Source organism: Phyllostomus hastatus, unplaced genomic scaffold, assembly GCF_019186645.2.
Source record: "Phyllostomus hastatus isolate PE091 unplaced genomic scaffold, TTU_PhHast_1.1 phas_contig_159, whole genome shotgun sequence".
NCBI classification, from domain to species: domain Eukaryota; kingdom Metazoa; phylum Chordata; class Mammalia; order Chiroptera; family Phyllostomidae; genus Phyllostomus; species Phyllostomus hastatus.
The window spans coordinates 29,404,050-29,423,128 of record NW_025333640.1 but is presented as its reverse complement, the minus strand read 5'-3'; the positions used below and the strand labels follow the sequence as shown (position 1 = coordinate 29,423,128).

Here is a 19,079-nt window from a genome sequence, read left to right as displayed (position 1 = left end):
TACCTTCCAGATTCCTTGGGCCAGTATAGGTAAGGAAGACTACTGGTTACAGCTTTAAACCTGGGAAGTCTCCAGAACTCTGGATGCGAGAGTGGTTTACCCTTCGAATCCTTATTAAATACTGTAAGTACACAAGACCCATTGGTTTACTAACAAATATATTCAATTTTTAGTAACAACCAATTGCCGTGCAAGTGGCAGACTAATTTAATTCTTTCAGAATATTAAAAGTAAATGTAATAACATTTTCACGCCCAAATCAGAGGATCTTGAAAAGTACATCAGTTTCAAGATAACTATAATTGACTACATTGATTTAAAATTTTTGACTTTGTTTTCGCCCTCACATCCAGACAGAGCTAATGCGATTTTTTTAAAAGTTTGCCTCCCTGTACCTTGAATGGGGAAACATTTTTACAAATATCAAAAGAATGAATCAAGCATCCAAATAAGTTGTTGCTTAAAATCTTATATTTCAACATGGATTTTGTTTGGAAGTTATCATAAATATTCATCCCTGGCAACAGGCATCCTTATTCAAAAGGTACTTTGACTTGCTCGAATTACACATGGCACCAAATATAAACAAGTACAACAGTATAAAACCTTTTCAGCTGTTTTACAAGTCGTGCTATAATAACTACCAGGATGACGCATTCAGTGCTAATTTATCTGTGACCTTTTGAAAATTGCTATGCAGAAAAGGAAATAAATTAGCCTGATTTAACTTATAATTGAGTAATTATGTTGGAAAAATGCTTGAGGGGCCATACCTAACCCATTGAGACGCAGGCCAGGTAGTCTCCATATCTACATTTAATCAAGTTCACAGAAATTTTCAAGAGCTCATATTCCCTCTATTTTATGTTGTAAAATGCAATGCATCTTTAAAAATCTAACTGGAAATCCCTCAAAACGAACTGAATTTTGTGTTGCTCCATCAAAGCCTATCTCTCTGAGTATCTTTCTCCCTTTTCTTTAGATGCTATTTTATATATACTTCTCCCTACGACCATTTCCTACCTTCTTTTGCCCAGTTCTTGCCCATCCTTATAATCTCCCTCCTCATTTATCGGCTCTACTCCTTTCTCTCCTGTCTTTTCGGTTTCAGCAATTATGCAATAGAGATCTGTTTTCCATTCTGGATTGTAAAATGTGATGAAAGGAACAGTTTATATAATCTCCTAGGAGCATTAAAAATACAACCAAATTCTTTCACGGTAATAAATAGCATTTGAGAAATAAATTTGATGTGAATGATACATGAGTGTGTTGTTTATATCTCTATGTGTAAATGTTTCTATCTATAATATTCATCCAGACATCACCTAAAATCATTTCGTGGTACAAGTTCCCACTGTAGTTTGAGAAAATACAGTATCTCGATTCTGCTCAATTTTATTACAGATTATTATACAGCGAAGGCAGCATTAATTGAGGAGTTACAATTTTCAGTACTAGGAATGCTTTTTACCAGGGTGTTCCTTGAACTTATTTCTTGCCGAAGCCACAGGCACAACAGTCGTTACTGTATTTGATTCAGCTCACACCAGGGCAGGTTATCCAAATCTAATCACAGTTCTATCAACAGCCTCTCATTCTAAGAACAGATCTATGATGTCAGCCCCTAATCCAGCTCCCTCCCCCACCTCCTTCCTCTCCTCACTGTCTTAAACTATGCCACACTGAATGATTAAGAGCTTGGGTCAAAATGAAGTGGTTACATAAACAGCCACTATTTCTGTCTTATGGAAATGCTTCCCTTGTGAGTTACTCAACGTGTCTCAGCTCAGAACATGCATGTCTCTCTGGGCTTGCATTGAAAATAATACAGTTTGGCCTAATCCCACCAACACATTGCTAAACCTTTTAAGCAGGGCTGCTGCGTGCACCAAGTGGCCTAGCTAGGGACAGGGCTAGCAGCTCACAAGCGAGGCAGACGCCATGCAGAGGGGAAGAGCTGCCGAGGGGGCTGGGCACCGCTGTCCCTCACCGAGACACCATGTCCCGGTCAGGAAGCCCACCAGCTGTGATGATTTCCCAGGGCTCTTCCGGTGATGTCCTCTAAGCTCTTCAAGGAGCACTCTCAACACTCTGCAAGGAGAGAACGTCCCCTGTGGTAGCCACCACTGCATTCCTACTGCCTGCAGCACTGCCCGGCACAGAGTAAGTAGGTGCCGAGAGAGATTTGTTGAAAGAATGAACCAAGTGGCGGGTTTCCCAACACCACTCACTATCTACAGCGACTGTCACTCAGGTAGGAGACTCACATTCTCCCTCTGCCTGGATGGAGACCTATTTCTCGAGGAGACACGTAATTACTTGTTACTTCCTGGGCCACGCGGGAGAGGTAGGAAGAAAAATTTAGGAAGGAAGTGAATGTTGAGAAGCAAGGAGAGAAAGGGCCGGGGGAGTAATCTTGGGGTACAACACACCACACAGAACCAGGCTCCAGTGGGTGCTGGCTTTCAGGATGATGAGTTCATGTCACAGAAAAGAGCACGTGCCATACAGTACAACTCTCTCCGGGGACTGTGGAGAGGGACCTGGGCAGGGTCCGCCACCCACAAACACACATGCTGACACTGGACTGAGCTACAGTCTTTGCAAACTACCAGGATGAACCATTCGCCGAAGTCCGCCGAAGTCCGCTGAAGTCCGCTGAGGGGACTCAGGGCACGGGGAGAAAGATGCCAAATGGCTTGTCCTCCATCATCCTCTCACCTTTCCCACTGCCTTGCCCTGCTTCGGTAACACGGGCTGCGTTCCAGTACCCGACAGCCCTGCATGCCCAGCCTGTTCTCCCCACGGCGCCCGGCATCCTGGCGTGGGGCAGGAAGCCCGCGGCGCCTCTGCTAACGACCCAGACCCAGGTGAGTATGGAGGCAGGATTCTGATCAGTAACCCCGTGTCTCTGATTCTGTACAACTCATAACAGTCTTTTTAAAATTACGTTGTATTGATTATGCTATTACAGTGGTCCTGATGTTTCCCACTTTGCCCCCCTCCACCCAGAAACCCCCACTCCTCCAGGCAATCCCTCTACCATTGTTCATGTCCATGGGTCATGCATATAAGTTCTCTGGCTACTCCACTGCTTATACTATAGGTTACATCCCCATGGCCATTCTGTAACTGCCTGTTTGTACTTCTTAATCCTCTTACCTCTCCACCCATTCCCCTACACCCCCACCCACCTGGCAGCCATCAAAATGCTCTCCGTATCCATGATTCTGTCTCTGTTCTCCCTGTTTGCTTAGTTTGTTTTTTAGACTCAATCGTTGATAGATGTGACTTTCTTGCCATTTTATTGTTCACAATTTTGATCTTCCTCTTTTTCTTAAGTAAGTCCTCTTAACATTTCATATAATAATAGTTTTGTGATGATCAACTCCTTTAGTTTTTTCTTGTCTGGGAAGCTCTTCATCTGCCCTATGATTCTAAATGAGAGCTTTGCTGGGTAGAGCAACCCTTGGTTGCAGGTCCCTGCTTTTCATGGCTTTGAATATTTCTTGCCAATCCGTTCCAGCCTGCAAGGTTTCTTTTGAGAAGTCAGCTGACAGTCTTATGGGAACTTTCCTGTAGATAACCAACTTCATTTCTCTCACTGCTTTTAAGATTCTCTCTTTAATCTTTAACCTTTGGCATATAATTATGATGTGTCTTGGAGTGGGCCTCTTTGCATCCATCTTGTCTGTGACTCTCCATGCTTCCTGGACTTTCATGTCTATTTCCTTCACCAAATTATGGAAGCTTTCTTCAATTATTTTTAAAAATAGATTTCAAATTTCTTGCTCCTTCTCTTCTATTGCTGGTGCCTCTATGATGTGAATGCTGGACCCCTTGAAGTTTCCCAGAGGCTGCTTATACTATCCCCATTTTTGGGATTCTTTTTTCTTCTTGTTGTTCTGATTGGTTGTTTTTTGCTTCCTTATGTTCCATATCATTGATTTGATTCTCGGCTTCATCCACTCTACTGTTGTTTCCCTGTAAATTGTTCTTTATTACAATTAGTGCATCCTTTGTTTCTGACTGGATCTTGTTTATGCTGCTGAGGTCCTCACTAAGTTCTTCGAGCATTTTATAAACAGTATCCTGAACTCTGAATCTGATAAGATTGCTTATCTCCATTTCATTTGGCTCTTTTTCTGGAGTTTTGATCTGTTCTTTCATTGGGCCAGGTCTCCTCATTTGGGCAGCCTCCCTGTGTTTGTTTCTATGTATTAGGTGGAGTTGCTTTTGACTCTGTGTCTTGGTTGTGTGGCCTAATGTACGTGTCCTGTAGGGTCCAGTGGCACAGCCTCCCTTATTACCCAAGCTGAGTACTCAATGTGTGTCCTTTATGTAGGCTGAGTACACCCTCTTGTTTTAATTGGGTCTTGGTTGCTGTTGCCAGGTCAATGGGAGGGATTTACCCAGGCCAGTGAGCTGTGAGAACTGGCATTGACCACTGACCCCAACCTCCGCCTTCCGTGGAGAATCGACTGGGCAGGAGCACGGTGGTTGTGCACTGGCCCTGGGGTTTCTGTCCTGGCAAACTGCACAAGCAAAGGCCCTGTGGCACAGAGAACACAGAATGTTTAGAGTATTGGGGAGAAATGGGTAGATTAGGAGGTGCCAGTGGTAGTGCCTGTAGGAACCTGAGGAATAGAACACACAGACACCAAAAATGACTGACCCCAAGATTTCTGATCTACCCACCTGGACAGTGATATGGCGGGGCCATTTTGAGTTGCTTTTGGGGACATGGAAGAGATCAAAATTTGGGAGAGAAGATATCAGAATTTGGGAGAGAAGACATGTTTTTGGACATTTTGCAGCTGAGTGACTTTGAGAAATCTAACAGGGATACGTGGGTGATCTGTGGCGAAGTTCAGGAGGGGAGATGTACATTTAGCAGCTGTCAGAATGGATATGGTGCTTAAAGCACGGATGTGGGCAAGGTTGAACAGGCAGATGGCGCAGAGAGAGAAGAAAAGGCAGCCTATGACTGAGTGTTGAGGAATTCCACCTTCAGTGCGGAGCAAAGGGGAAGGAAGCTGTCGGCCATGAAAACTGCGCCCAAGAGACAGGAGGCCATCCGGGTATGACCGATGTCGCAGTTACGCCAGGTAAGAGAGGAAGCGTTTTACCAGGTACTAGAATTCTGTGCGCTGTAGCCTTCTCTACGGTGGTATGGGAGCCTAAATATTTACACTGGAAAGTTCCTCCTGGACTGAAGGTGAAACCTATGAGAAATGTGGCCACACTAAAACGGGCGTTAATAAATTAATTTTTGGAACACAACCTATTTGTAATGTGAGTAGATCATGTACTATCATAGAGGGACACATTTTACTTTGGTTACATCTTAAATATTTTGAGCAAAAAGAAGTATTGCCTTTATTTTTTAATAGCACTTTATTCCTGGAATTTTCTAAAATTTGAGTTTCTATTTTTAAGAATTAGCGTGAAAAGCAAGGGGGAATGAGACATATTCATTTATATACTAGCCACTTCGGTGCATTTTTCTCTGGTCTCTGACTGGTCAGTTTAGCTGTCAGGTTCGCAGCCTCCTAGAAACCAGTTAAACCCTCCCCTCTGTGTGGCAGTAGTAAGAATGGACAAGATGGGCCCTGGCAGAGTGACATCTGGCAGCAAGGAGCTGGGGAAGGGAAAACAGCTAAAACCAGAGACAAATGTCAAGTTCCTTTATGCTGAGTCCTCTCAGTTGTATCTGATTGAACTGGGCATGCTTGATTAGGCAACAGATGCTTATTTGTTTTATTTTACGTTTGGAAATTGGAGGCTGTGGCTCTGGTTAAATCTTATCTACTTCCCAGGGCCAAGAAGTTGCACTGGTAAAACTTGGATTCTAAATCCCCAGCTGTGAGGTTCATTCACACCCAGCAGTATATTTAAACAGCACATTACTTCTAAGTATTAAGAAGTGCTTTCAAGATTAATCAATCTTTCTTTTTTGCAGGTGTCTGAAATCCACATGTTGAAATTTCAGAATTGCATCTGAGATTATAAAACATAAGAGAACAAACCAGACCTAGGTGTTTCTTCCTCTAAAGCAAAATGTAGGTATACTTGAGTTTATACTGCATTGAGAATAGTGTTGGTCTAAAATATAGATGTTTGTAAGAAACTGACCGATGTCTGAGAAAGTTAATTCTTTTTTTTTAAGATTTTATTTATTTATTTTTAGAGAGGGAAGGGAGAGAGAAGGAGAGAGACAGAGAGAGAGAGAAAGAGAGAGAGAGACACACACACACATCAATGTGCAGTTGCTGGAGGCCATGGCCTGCAACCCAGGCATGTGCCCTGACTGGGAATCGAACCTGCGATGCCTGGTTCGCAGCCCGCACTCAATCCACTGAGCTATGCTAGCCAGGGCAGAAAGTTAATTCTTAATGGGAAAAAGAAAAGAGTTCTATATTCTAGGCTAGCTCCTAAAAGGCATTTCAAAGTTTCCAACCTTTGCTAGTTTTGCGTTTTATTAATTTTTGGTTTTCAATGTAAAATACTCATTTCAAAGGTTAGAAAGGAATTGAGGCATTAATCTGTCACCACCTCTGCTTTTATAGTCTGTCTCCTGGACTGAGCACTGACTCATAGCTCCAGACCCGAAATGCAGAAGGAGCTAGAGGACAGCTGGGGTCCATCCTTGTCCCCAGACAAGAGAGACTTACCGAGCATTAAACGTGTCCCTGTGGGGGAATGGCGCGGTGGCTGTGGCAGTCTTCTGCCAGGACCCTCTGAAAGTGCTCCTGGGCACTGAAAGGCGGCTGGGCAGAGGTCTCGGAACCGGGGTTCAGGTCTTGTTTCTGCACTTAGGAAATATGGGACTTTTGCCTAACTAGTAAATGTCTCCAAAACGCATCTTCTTCCTCTCTAACCCACGGTCCGGGGACTACACAGATAACCTTCAAACTATCTGCCGGGCCTGTTTCCGTTGATTTACGGCAACCTCTGCTTCTAATCACCTTGAGTAGTTGAAAATCAGTCTGATTTTTTTCCTCATGCATTTACATTTTCTTATTTTTAAAAATAAAACCGGGTGTTAAAGAAAGAGACTCATGGATACAGTGAACAGGGTGCTGCCAAACGGGAAGGGGGGAAGGTGAAAAAGGTGAAGGGAGTAAGGAGTTACGAAATAGGCACGGGGATATAAAGCCCAGCATAGGGAATATAGTTCAAAACAAAAACAAAAACCAACAACCAAAAAAACAAAACAAAACTCTGGATTTCAAATTAGAATTACCCAATTATCTCACCAAATAAAGATCTGAAGGTTTTATTTGACCAAATATGAATTCAAGTTGATACAATTCCCACTCCTTGGTGTGAGAAGTAAGATTTACAGAAATGAATGGCCATTCATTGCAATCTGACTATTTCTTCCCCTCCACTCTCCCTTGGAGTGAGTGTCCTACATACTTGTGGATTGACCTTCAAAGTTAACTTCGTTTACATACCTGTGAAGTCAGTGGGTTTCCATCTCGGGCTTAGAAAGCATAAAGCAAGCTAAAACTCAGGTAGGAATGTGAGAACACCCTTCCCATTAGGCTGCCAGAGGGTTGACTTTAGTAGGTTTTAGTAGGTTTTGTACACACTCAGGCCTGGCTAATTCCTAACTCCATATTCTTCCCAATATACCACTTTGCCTCTAAGAGACACAGTTCAAGACTAGTAATTCCTTGAATTATTAAAGGAAGAAAGCATTCCATTACCTATGTATCCCCATTTTGTAACACAAAGCCTTGCTTGCATGAGTAGGTGCTCAGTGAATGATTTGGAAAGGGCTGGGGTGGGGGCAGGGGTGAAACATTTCCATTGCCAAAGTCCTAGACTAGGTCATGTAATTTGCGGACTCTATAGTGGATCAATTACAACTCTTCTCTTAATTCACAGAGGTCTTTGTACACGTGGGCCAAAATGGCTACATCTTTGTCTTGGTGTTTAGGATGCTTGATGTTCTGATTCTTGGTATTTGCTGTAGAGCCTTCAGGATTTTTATGGAGGGTGTGTGTGTGTGCGTACACGCGTGTGTGCATACATGCACCTGACTGACCTCAGTAAGGCACGTAATCAGCATCTCTATCCCTACCTCCAAACAGCATGCATTCCTGCAAGAAGGAGTCTTGAAACGGTTGTGAACATGAGCACATTTTCATTTGCCCCAGGAAAGTGAGTGAAGGCTCTAAGCGGAAACCTGGAGCACGGAAGCCAGTGAGGGGGACCCGGGAGACGACGTGGCTTCAATCCTCCAGCGCCAGCTCCAGCAGCGCTCAGCAATCGTGGCTGAGCTCAGGGTGGACTGGCTGATCCACCCGCTCTCGGTAGGTGCACCAGTGGGCAGAAAATATCTTCTCCCTGCAGCTGCCTGACCTGGGGTTTCAGATCCTTCGATTAGTGCAAAACTAAAGAAGTGAATTCCTTTTATATTTTACTTATTTTTTATTAAAGAAGTGATACTTGAAAATTCTACTAGTATCACTTGAAGTGTTTTTGGGTAACTTGTTATCCTCTTTCATACCTGCTAATTTTTCATTGTGTTGGTTGTCTTTCCTTACTGACTGGTAGGAGCTCTTTATTTTAAGTGTCTTTTTTCATTGGACATAGATACTGCAAATATCTTCTGCTCTCTTAATGGAGTCTTTTAATAAACACACATTATTAACATAATGAAGTCCAGTTTCATTTCCTACTTTGGAAATTTCTGTTTATCCAAAAGTCATAAAGATATTTCTCATCAGAAACTCTCTTCCCTGGCAACAGAACTGAGTGGCTGAGTGGTCTACCCCCACTCCAGATTCTGCTCTTCTCTTAGAAATGCAGATGCTAGACCACTGGACTTATTTACTGACTCATTCTGAGAAAAACAAAGTCTACAATATACTCCCTGTTGAGACAGCAAGGCTCCATAACTCAAAAATAAGCTTCAAAGTCGAATTTGATTTGATTCCCATATTCGCTCTGTCATCCTGCCATTGTGCGGGACTGGTTAAAGCCACAAAGTGCACAGGTTGGAAGGGTTAGATAGAGAAGGGTTAGATGGAATCATTTCTATGAAAGGGTTTGGCAGAGTGGCGAGATGTCCAATAAACGTGCATTATCCTCTTGCCTACATCTTTATCTTCACTGCATTCAACTGAAAATTTTCAATCACCACAAAAGTAAATCAATACTGATAGATGAGAATATAAGTGACTTCCATTCATTCAGTGATTATAAATTCTGTATTAGGACATAAAAGATCAAATTGCAGAGTCATATGCACAAAAATGTTCTGAGGGCGAAAGGAATGTTTGTGAGCTTATCACGGGACGTGCTGGTGGTTCTGAAGAACAAAGAACATTCTTGGTATTCAGCAGAGCTCCGTGGCTTCCTAATCTATGGCTGTAACTGCATTCTGGTTAACCTCATTCTTTCTGGAGTACATCTGCTCTTTCCAGACGTTACTTTTTCACTAATCACTGCCGATCACATTGAAGTTATTGTGCAATAAAGGACCTTTTCTTTCAAAAGCCACAATTCAAGTCATAACAACGAGCCCTACAAAGAGTTGTGAAAGCTCCTGAGGAGGCTGCTTCTCCTGGAGAGATGCTGGGAAGCCATCTGCACACAAGCTCTGGGGCCGGCTGACCCCGGGCGGCCAGAGGGGGCCGCTGCTCCTGACCTGGCTGTGACGCCACAGGAATTCAATGTCCCTGTCCTTTCCACGTGACAGCTGGGTATAGATGAGTGAATAAATTGGCATTCCTCCATCTCTCCTCTTGAATTGTGATATTACAAGATTTTGAGTTTGCGTGTGTGTGATGTCAGCAATGTGCAAAGATTCAGATGAAAAATGGAGAATATATGTACATATATACAAAAAAGTGGTCTAGCTTTTTCTTTTTATACATAAAAGATGTGCTAACTTCTCTACTCAGGAACTCAACCCAAAGCTGCTTGTCACAGACACGCCTACGTTATAGTCAAAGGAAACTGTGTAGGGACACAGGAACCTCTGTCGTGTTCCTCTGCAAACAGTTCGCAGCAGTGTCTCATTGAGACGCTGCTCCCTCCTAAGCCCTGGAGTAGAAGCTGGGGTGGGGGATGGGAGGGGGGAACACAGTGTTTTGAAAGAAGGACAAGTCTTGGCGTAAGGGTCACACTGAAGTTAGGTTTAAAACATTGCTAAGAACATGTGAAAAACATCACGATGCAGTCAGAGCTTCTGGGTTCCTCATCATTTGGTTGAATCCTGGATGGTCTGAGCTACTGCTGAGCCACGGCAGCGACTGGGTGGTGAATCCACCGAGTTTTCCTTTACACAGACGCATGCATCACATATAGAAGCGAGGAACCAGGACCATTAGGAACCCCAGGGGGCCTTCCTACTGGGAGCAATGTTTATTTTTTCCTCAATAAATTTAGGGATTTAAGAAGTGAGAAGCTCTGAGAGTATAAGTACTTTGGTGAGGTAAACCCAAAACGTGCATACTTGTTTAAAAATGACGTAATTTTAGAAGGAGAATACTTGGATCTTCAAAGACAAACCTCGTGAAAGTAGTTTTTAGAAGCAAGAATAACATGGTAGAGAGAAGAGGAATCAACCACCTTTGCTTAGTCTCTGCCTCTCTTCCTCCTAGGGACACCGTTTGTAAATGCCCCCCGCCCCCTGACCTACACCTTCTCGCTCTGTTAGACCAGTTCTTTCCCTACCCGGCAAGACCGCCTGCTCCCTCCAGGGATGGTCTTGGCTCTGTCCTCCTCAGAGTGTCCCTTTAAATGCTGCTGGCCATGCCCCCAGGTCCCAGGGCACGCCCCCAGGTCCCAAGGCTGTGCTTCCCCTCCCTGTACCTGTTCTGTATCAGAAACAGTCAGAGTGACACTCCTGGCTGTATCTCCCTTCCTCTGGGTCTCCGCTTCTTCCTCTGAGAATCCTGCTAAGCAGGACCCCCCTGGCACTTTCTCCAGGGGTCCGGAGACAGGTAGCATAGAGAGAGGAGGCCCAGGACGGGTCCCCAGCTGTCTGTCCACTGCCTGCTGTGCAATCGTAGATGGATTTGGGGGAAGAAAAGATGCCACAGGTCACCCTCCCAGCATCGTGCACTTGTGCTCACACATATATTATTTTTTAAAAGAAGGGAAATTGAAATTGCCACTAAAACCACTGACCTCATACTTCTTGACTCAAAGGAGTAAAGTGGGAAGGGTAATCCATTCACTGAAGTATTACACAGACCTTTTTCTTAGGGGTTGTCTCGATTATACAAAATTGCTAGGGTTTCTTTCTATATACAGGGTGGGGCAAATAATATGGAAAGTAATACGATAATTCATAAATAATAATGCAAGAATAAACTCTGTTTCACGTACACACAGCTGTAAACCTACTTTTTCCCCACTCTGTATGGGTTGAATTACAAAAACATTCTTTAAAGAATTTTTGAAGGCAACTTTGGAACAAAAAAAAACGTAAAAAAGGAAGTTTATCCAGAATTTGTTAGAAGAAATGCACTGCAGTGAATGAAATGAGTTTAGGCTTTTCTGAAACATAATTTCTGGCTCTGCGTAGATCACTTGAACACTTTAATCTTATTTATAGACAGACACAAACTCACGGATCTCAGAATATAAGTGAAATCAATGGTCTGGAGGGAAGAGATCCAGGTCCAATGTGAACCACCTCATAGGCATCAAGAAAGTAATTTTAGGTATCAGTGTCTAGTCCTATGTGTTCGATTTAATACAAATTTTCCCAACTAGAGTTTTTAGAGTATCACTGTCATGCTTTGTAAGAGTCTGAAAGAAACACTGTGTTTCATTCTTATTGGGTGAAGAAAGTCAACAATTAGATCACGTTCATCTCCGTGGACACTTTTTGGTAAGAAAAATCTGAGAACGAGATACACGCAGTGTGTTAGAGTAGCTTCTCAGGTGAGCTGTGCTCGGGGTTGGACATACGCGCTGCCTTTCCATGGTCACTACCATGGCCGCCCCCAGCCCCCACTGCCAAGCCCCCCGGCGCGCGTGTAAGAACTAAACGGAGATTTAGAAATCTGCCATCTGGAAATGCATATGAAAACCTGTCTACATTTCCAAGTCCGGGAAGAGCAAATGTTCCTTTCATGTGTCTTTAATGCTAACCAAGTCAAACGGTTTTCTGAACAAGAAATAAGCCCGGCAAGCTCCCCGCAGCGCCCGGAAGGTACAATGTAAGTGGCTGGTTGCTGCAGCCGGGGCCTCCTGCATGGCAACTGGGTCACCCCGCCCCCTGGACTCTCGGACAGCGAGTGCTCTGAAGACTCTTCATAATTCAGCTTACTCATCCGCAAGCACACTCTTCTCGCTGGAGAATTCTTTCTGGCTTGTTGCCTTTTGATTTTGTTTTATTGGTCGATGGCAAGAAACACCCTTCACATCTTCCATATGTTCTGTAGGTTTCTCTGTGTTTGGCTTGGCCACTCCGTTGCCTATGGCGTACCTCCACTGACTCTCTGGTCTGTGGGAATATTTAAAGGTCTTCTTTCTCTTCTTCTCCCTCCCCTTCTCCCGGGTAACGAAGAGCTTCATCTGGGTCATTGACATGCACGTGTGACACGACCCCACAGTCTAAGGTAAGGCTGAGGTTGAGGGTTTCTTTATCCCAGTCTCTCGGAACAGTCAGGACAACATGGCAAACGCTATGAACCGTGGCCAACCACGCATTCATTCCTAGTTACTCAGCTCAGCCAGCCAATCGCAGTCAGGCTACAGCTAGAGCACATCATTTCAGGATATTTTTTTTCCCCCAGAAGCTCTTCAGGATCTATGCTGTTGCATTGAATTAGATTATTGAGTAAGATCCATTGAAAGTTGAGGACCAGACCCCGGCCAGACTAGACCGCTGGCACTCACCCTGAAAACAAACACCCACTGTGGTTAAGGTGTACTGAACAGGTGAAACAGCTTCTCATCTCTCTGCTTTGGCTACTTCACTGCAGCAAAGCATCACGCACACACAGTGCTGAGTGGCGTCGGGAATCTAGGGGTCCAGAGGTCACGGACGACAAGAGGCATGACCACGAGCTCTGGCCGTCCCCTTGGGTTTCGGAGCCCTTTGTTCTCCTGGCCAAACAACGGAGGCAGCACATGGACCATTTCTTGCCTGCACACTAGAAACTAAACAGGCGGGCGGAATCGGGACGCCATCTGATAAAAGTTACAGATAATTCCACTTCAAAGATAGCTGTGCTTTGCATCTCCAAATGCTTTCATCATGTGGTCTGCATGCCTGTCTCCCCAACACAGGCCCCGGGGGGAACACATGTGTCCCCCTGTTACAGGTAAAAGCCCACCAGGCAGGAATCGGGTTGTCAGTAACGCCGCAGGACGAAGCCCATCTGTCCCTGGTGGGACCAATACTCCACACGCAGAGGAACTGGACATGAAATAAACTTTTGTGGCAGTTGGACTCAAAGGGAAGACAGGAGACCTTCACTGGGCCACACAGCTTGCTAACCGCCCTGCGGCCAGTGAGCACAGGAGAGTGTGCGCCGCCACTCCGGCTCCATTCCCCATTCGAGCAGAATCCTGGGACGGCAGCGACAGCGGCTGCAACCGGAGGCCCAGCCAATGTGCTGAGACTTTGGTGCCAGCGTCAGAGACCACGGGGCCATGAGAAAGGAAGGTGTCTTTACACAGGCACAGGGGGTCCCTGGAGACGGTCATGAGGCACAGCTTGGAACCAAGGCCTGTGCCCCCTTTGCACCGGGGTTTGATCTGCTGGCTGGCGGAATAGCAGCTCTCTGGAAGCCTCACCTCTTTTAGCTTATGATCCTCTTTCATAACTTTACTTCCGCTCCCCGGCACTTAGAAGAAACACATGGACTTTGTTACAGGGGCCATTGTGAAATGTATAGAGGGACAAAGACAAAACATGGCTAAACACCCTTAACACGTCACATCACGGGCTCAGTGACTACTTGCAGACGGGAGTGCGATGATGCCTTCATCAACTTTTTGTTTGTTGGCTCACGTTACAGCCCCCGCTCATTTCTCAGCCGGAAGGCAGAACACCGTTCCGGGACCCAGTGTGTTTAATAATCCTGGCGTGAAACACACACTTGGAGCGTCCGGTGTCTCCCACGTTCTAGTGCCCTCTTCTCCACGCTGTACACCCAACTGATAAGTGGATGAAAACGGATTTAGGGAACCAGACTGGAGAAAATGTTAGAGGAAAAAATAAATAGCATCGAATTTAGAAATTTTGGTTTATTTTTGAGATTCTGTTCCTTAAATGCTTTTCATTCGTTATATATTGTGTCAAAACTTTTTTACATCACCTAAACAAAGTGTGACAAGCACATGAAAGTCGATGACTAAAGACAGGCGTCTTGTTCTACTCAACTGATTTTCAAAAGCATTTACCTAAACTCATTTTTCCAAATCACCCTCCGGCTAAATGTGCTACACTTCAGTGAACTAAACTCTGTTCTCTCATCTCACACTCCCTTAGCTGTAGGAATCGGATCTACAAGCAGACCCAGGCTGGGAATTACTCTGGGGTATTCTGAGACTCATCACAGACTACGTTGAGGAATAATGAGGGACAATTTGAGTGTGCCTTCCTTTAATCAACCAGTACTTATCATGTACCAACAATGTACTCTAATGCTAAGGAATAGAAATAGGGAAGTCATAAATGGGAATTTTCTAGTAGCCACATTAAAAAATGGTGAAATTAATTTTAATGTTTTGTTTTACCCAATAGAGCAAATGCCATCTCAATATGTTATCCACATAAACACTGAGATACTTTCCATTGTTTTTTACGCTAAGTCTTCAAAACTCGTTTGTATTTGATATCCTTAGCATGTCTTCACTCACCACCCACATTTCGAGGGCTCGCCAGCCAGAGAGAGCCGGTGGTTACCAAGCTGGAGGGAGTCTGTCTGACGTGGACAAGTTGAGTGAAAACAAGCTGAGTGAAAACAAACGACCTCTGTGTTTTCCCGCCTCTCCTTCCTGTTGTCTCTGCTCTCTCTCACAGATTGTCCTTATACTTCTTGCACAGATCCACTTACTTAACATGCATTAAAAGTTTATGGTAATATGGCAAAATAATCATCCTGTATACCCACCTCTCACAAAACCCTAGGGAATGCTTGCTAAACCATAAATATTCTCTGAAACGCACAGCTACAGTTGTGGGAGCATAAGGAAAATTTCCAGAAACGAAAAGCAGACAGGGGTGGAGGTGGTGGTTCTTGAGCCGCCCGTAAGTTGACCCTAGGCAGCCGAGAAGTCCGGCTTGCACGTAGCAAGAAAACGATTCTCAAGACAGGAGCGGAAATCCATCTCTAACAATGGGACCACAGAACGTGTTCCCCACGGCAGAACACTGAAGCAGGGACAGCAATCCCCCGCCGTCATAGGGCAGACAGCAGGAACACAGGGGGGAAATGTCTCTTGAAATTCATACTTACGGGTCTCCCCTCCATTAGGCTCGGGGCTCAGATTTAAACTAACACGCATGTTGCAACAACTTCCAGAAAGACGACCAGGTGCTCGGCAGAAGCAAACACAAAACATCTCGTGGGGGATAAGCCCTCATCCCAGGGCACGTAGCATTATAACTGGGTAAGCTCCACCAAACGTGAGCTCATGGATCCAGGTTAGGAACCAAGTGAGGAAACCATGCATCCTGGACAAGAGTGAGTGGACAGAACTAGGGGCAGGACCAGACCTCCTCAAGACATTCCTCAAGATCATGGAAATAGCAAAGAGAGCTTGTAAAATGAACATATCCCAAATATTATTAAAGTCATAAGAGGAGTCAGCTAAAACATTAAAAAGAATAAAGATCATAAAAAAAATCACCATGCTGATGAAAACAATTAACCAAATTGTACTTGAAATGATGAACATAGTCATTGAATTAGAGACTTCTTAAATACTTGCTCAGATGCAGTTTGAAGAGAGTGTTAGCAAGCTGGAGGAAGATGATTCATAATCCCATAACTAGATAAGTGTCATTTAAGAATTATGTTGAAATAAGAGCCTTTTTAGGCAAAGATTTAGAGGTTACCACTAAAAGACCTTTGCTAAAAATGTTCTAAAAATATATCGGTAACAATGGGTTTATATACAAACAAGCGTCAACAGTTTAAAAGGGGTATAATTATAATGGAATTCAGGGAAGAATGAACAAGAAACCCTGAGGTAACGCTGTCCAATAGAAATGAAGCATGAGATCCAGGCCAAGTGCTCAAGAGTTTCTTGTGGCTAGTGGCGATCACACTAGACCACACACACCTAGGACAACAGCGCCCACCTTGATGTCCTGTGCACCAGTGTGCCCAACCAAGGCCACCTAGGTCGGGTGTGTTTTCTGGGGTCAGTGGAGTGTGGCAAATCCCCGGATGAACCAAGTGAAACAAAGCGTCTAGCTGCATCCCTTCTCGGGACGTTCAGTGCACGTGTACCCCCAAGAGGGACTGTGGTATGCAGTGTAACGTTTCACGAATGCGTTAGTACTTTTTGTACTAGAGTAGTACGTTTTTGTCTGCAGCACACCTGATAACGCTTCCCAGAAAAAATCTGCTGTAGCATATCACTGTGAGGAACTCTGGTTTCGGTCACAGAGAAAACTAAAACAAAAACAAGGGGGAGTGGGGAGCGGGGTGGGGGGAGATGTAAAGTTGGGAACACAGGCAAATGTCAGATCAAAGTCTTATCTGGTAGCCTAAGAAGTGGGGATCTTGCAACAAGGAACAAGATGAAGCGCTGAAGACATCTGAGCGGTGGGCGTGAGGAGGAAGGCTTCTGGGTTTCAAATGCGGCCGATGAGCTACCATGTGCTGTGGCTGCCTCTCCCTACCCAGATCCGAGAGGGGGTCCTTCCAGTGACTGCACCAGGGGCGTGGGGGAATGCCTCCCCCGGTTAAACATGGGCAGGGCTAGCCTCCTCCTTGTCAGGTAATCACACAGTCGGCCCTCTCCAGCTGGCCTGCCAATTGGAGTGAGAGGGGGAAAAAAAATCCCCAGACTGTAGTGACTCAGGTCACAGAGAGGTTCCCCCTGACTCCAGAACCAGCTTGGTTCAAAAGGAATGAGAGCGTGCTCATAAGCCACGATAAAGAACAAAATTCCCTGGAGTTCATGATTTATAATTAGGACAGGAGCTTGAAGTGCTATATTGACCACGACTTTGGTTTTTCTTTTCCTGAAAAAAATTTATTATTTTAATAGGTCATAATACACATTATTTAAATCACACACACTCGTATAACGAAATGCCTCCATTCTGCTCTTCTCTTACCGAGCTCCCATCACCTCTGCAGCAGCGACTGGGGAGCTGGTGTCTAAACCTGCTTCTTCTTCATCTCAGTGCACAGACTACAATTCCCAGCCTCCCTTGCGATGAGCTGCGGCCACGTGATTACATCTTGGTTGTGGGAATAGTGTCACTGACCTGCCTGGCCCACAGCCACCTTCCACATTTATCCTCCCTCTCTTTTCCCATCTGCTCGCTGAAGGTCCACACAGACAGCAACCTTGGACGCTGCTGACGAGGAGGGTGAGGCCTCTATCAGCCTTGGCCCCTGTAGGACTGGCTGGAGCAGGCTAGTCCTCCCTGCCCCCACTGTGGAGACTGCATGGACATATTCCAAAGGCTTTCATCAGTCTGTCATTCACGGGCATTTGCATTGGAAATTGATTTTTAACCTCCTCTCTGCTAGCATTCTTAAAGAACCTTAGTTAACGAGCTTAGAATATTTTTTTTTGTCCAATCCTGTTTCATCAAGATTTATATGTCTACTGCAGAGTAATTCTGACAGGAATTTAAAGCTAGACTGTAACAGATGATGGATGGCAAAAGACGGAGAATACTCTGCTACTGATGGATGCACTGCTGATGTCTCCCTCTGCATACCAAGTACCCAGGGTTGGGCCAAGGGGGAACCCCCCCACCCCTCTTTAGAATGAATCCCATTACTCTATAGAGCACCAGACAAATGCTCCATTCAAATGTTTCTGATGTTACGTGAAAAAAGGCTGGTGGGTTCACATCTGGCATTCACTAAGAAGTAGTGGCTGGAATTAGTCAGAATCCTTGATGATTAATCGTTGATATGCATGGCCGCAAATGGAGTTTAGTCACTTAGCCAGATGTTTCTTATGGATCCTTCGGAAGGGCTGGGGCAGGGCTCAGAAGCCATTTGCTTAGTCATTTAACTAGAGTGCCTGCTTTTGCCAACAGCTTGACAGTTAAAAAAAAAAAGAGTAAAAGCCTGTTTCCCCACTGAAAAATTTGGGAATGTTGCCACAATCATTACATACAGTGCTCTTAGGAAATTCCAGCTTTATGGATCTTTAGACAAATGGAGTATGAATTTTACTGTCAGTAGAGAACACTAAAAGCAAAGTAATACAAGAAATCAACAACACGGCACATGCTCCTTCATATCCTTCTTTAAAACTAAATATCGATTATGATTTTGCAATTTATGTTCAAGCCAGAACTGCTGAGCATTTGAGGCTCTGGACTTCAGCGTTGCTGTCGAGATCACAATGGAAACGGCGTGCTTTTTAAATTGAAAACACTACAAAGTTTCCAAAGATAATCGTGACGCTCTTTATTTCATATGTTTTCTAAAAGTACAAATACCATTTCAAAATAAAAATAAACCTTGTCAGTAAAGCGTATGTCCTAAAAAATAACCAGTTATGTATTGGGGCTTTCTCTCACGTGATGACATTAATTTAGGAGAGGTTCAGAAATGAGCAAACAAAAGCACCATGGCTGTTCACCAAAACCCACCTCACTTATACACCATGATCACGAACAATTACTTGTTTTCTCTGTGAGTGCTTAGGGAGCATGTGGCTCTGAGGATGGGTGCCCCAGACACTGTCACAGCCACACAGCTCTTCCTGCCGTCACCCGGTCGCTGGCTGTGTTTTAGCGCAGAAGTTGGCTATATATATCTTGTGAACACACTGATATTCCCTGAGATGAAAATAAAAGGTTCTGCAGAAACCACAGATTGTACACATTTCCTTAAAAAAAAAAAAAGAAAGAAAAAGGCAAACATTCCCCCTGGATTCTACCCTAG

The 19,079-nt window shown here is 44.5% G+C and overlaps 1 protein-coding gene across 1 annotated transcript in view; it reads right to left on the bottom strand.

Moving 5' to 3' along the window:
• The window catches only part of RNF150 (ring finger protein 150), a 165,515-nt gene that overhangs the window by 79,650 nt on the left and 66,786 nt on the right, over nucleotides 1-19,079 (bottom strand). The window lies entirely within an intron of this gene.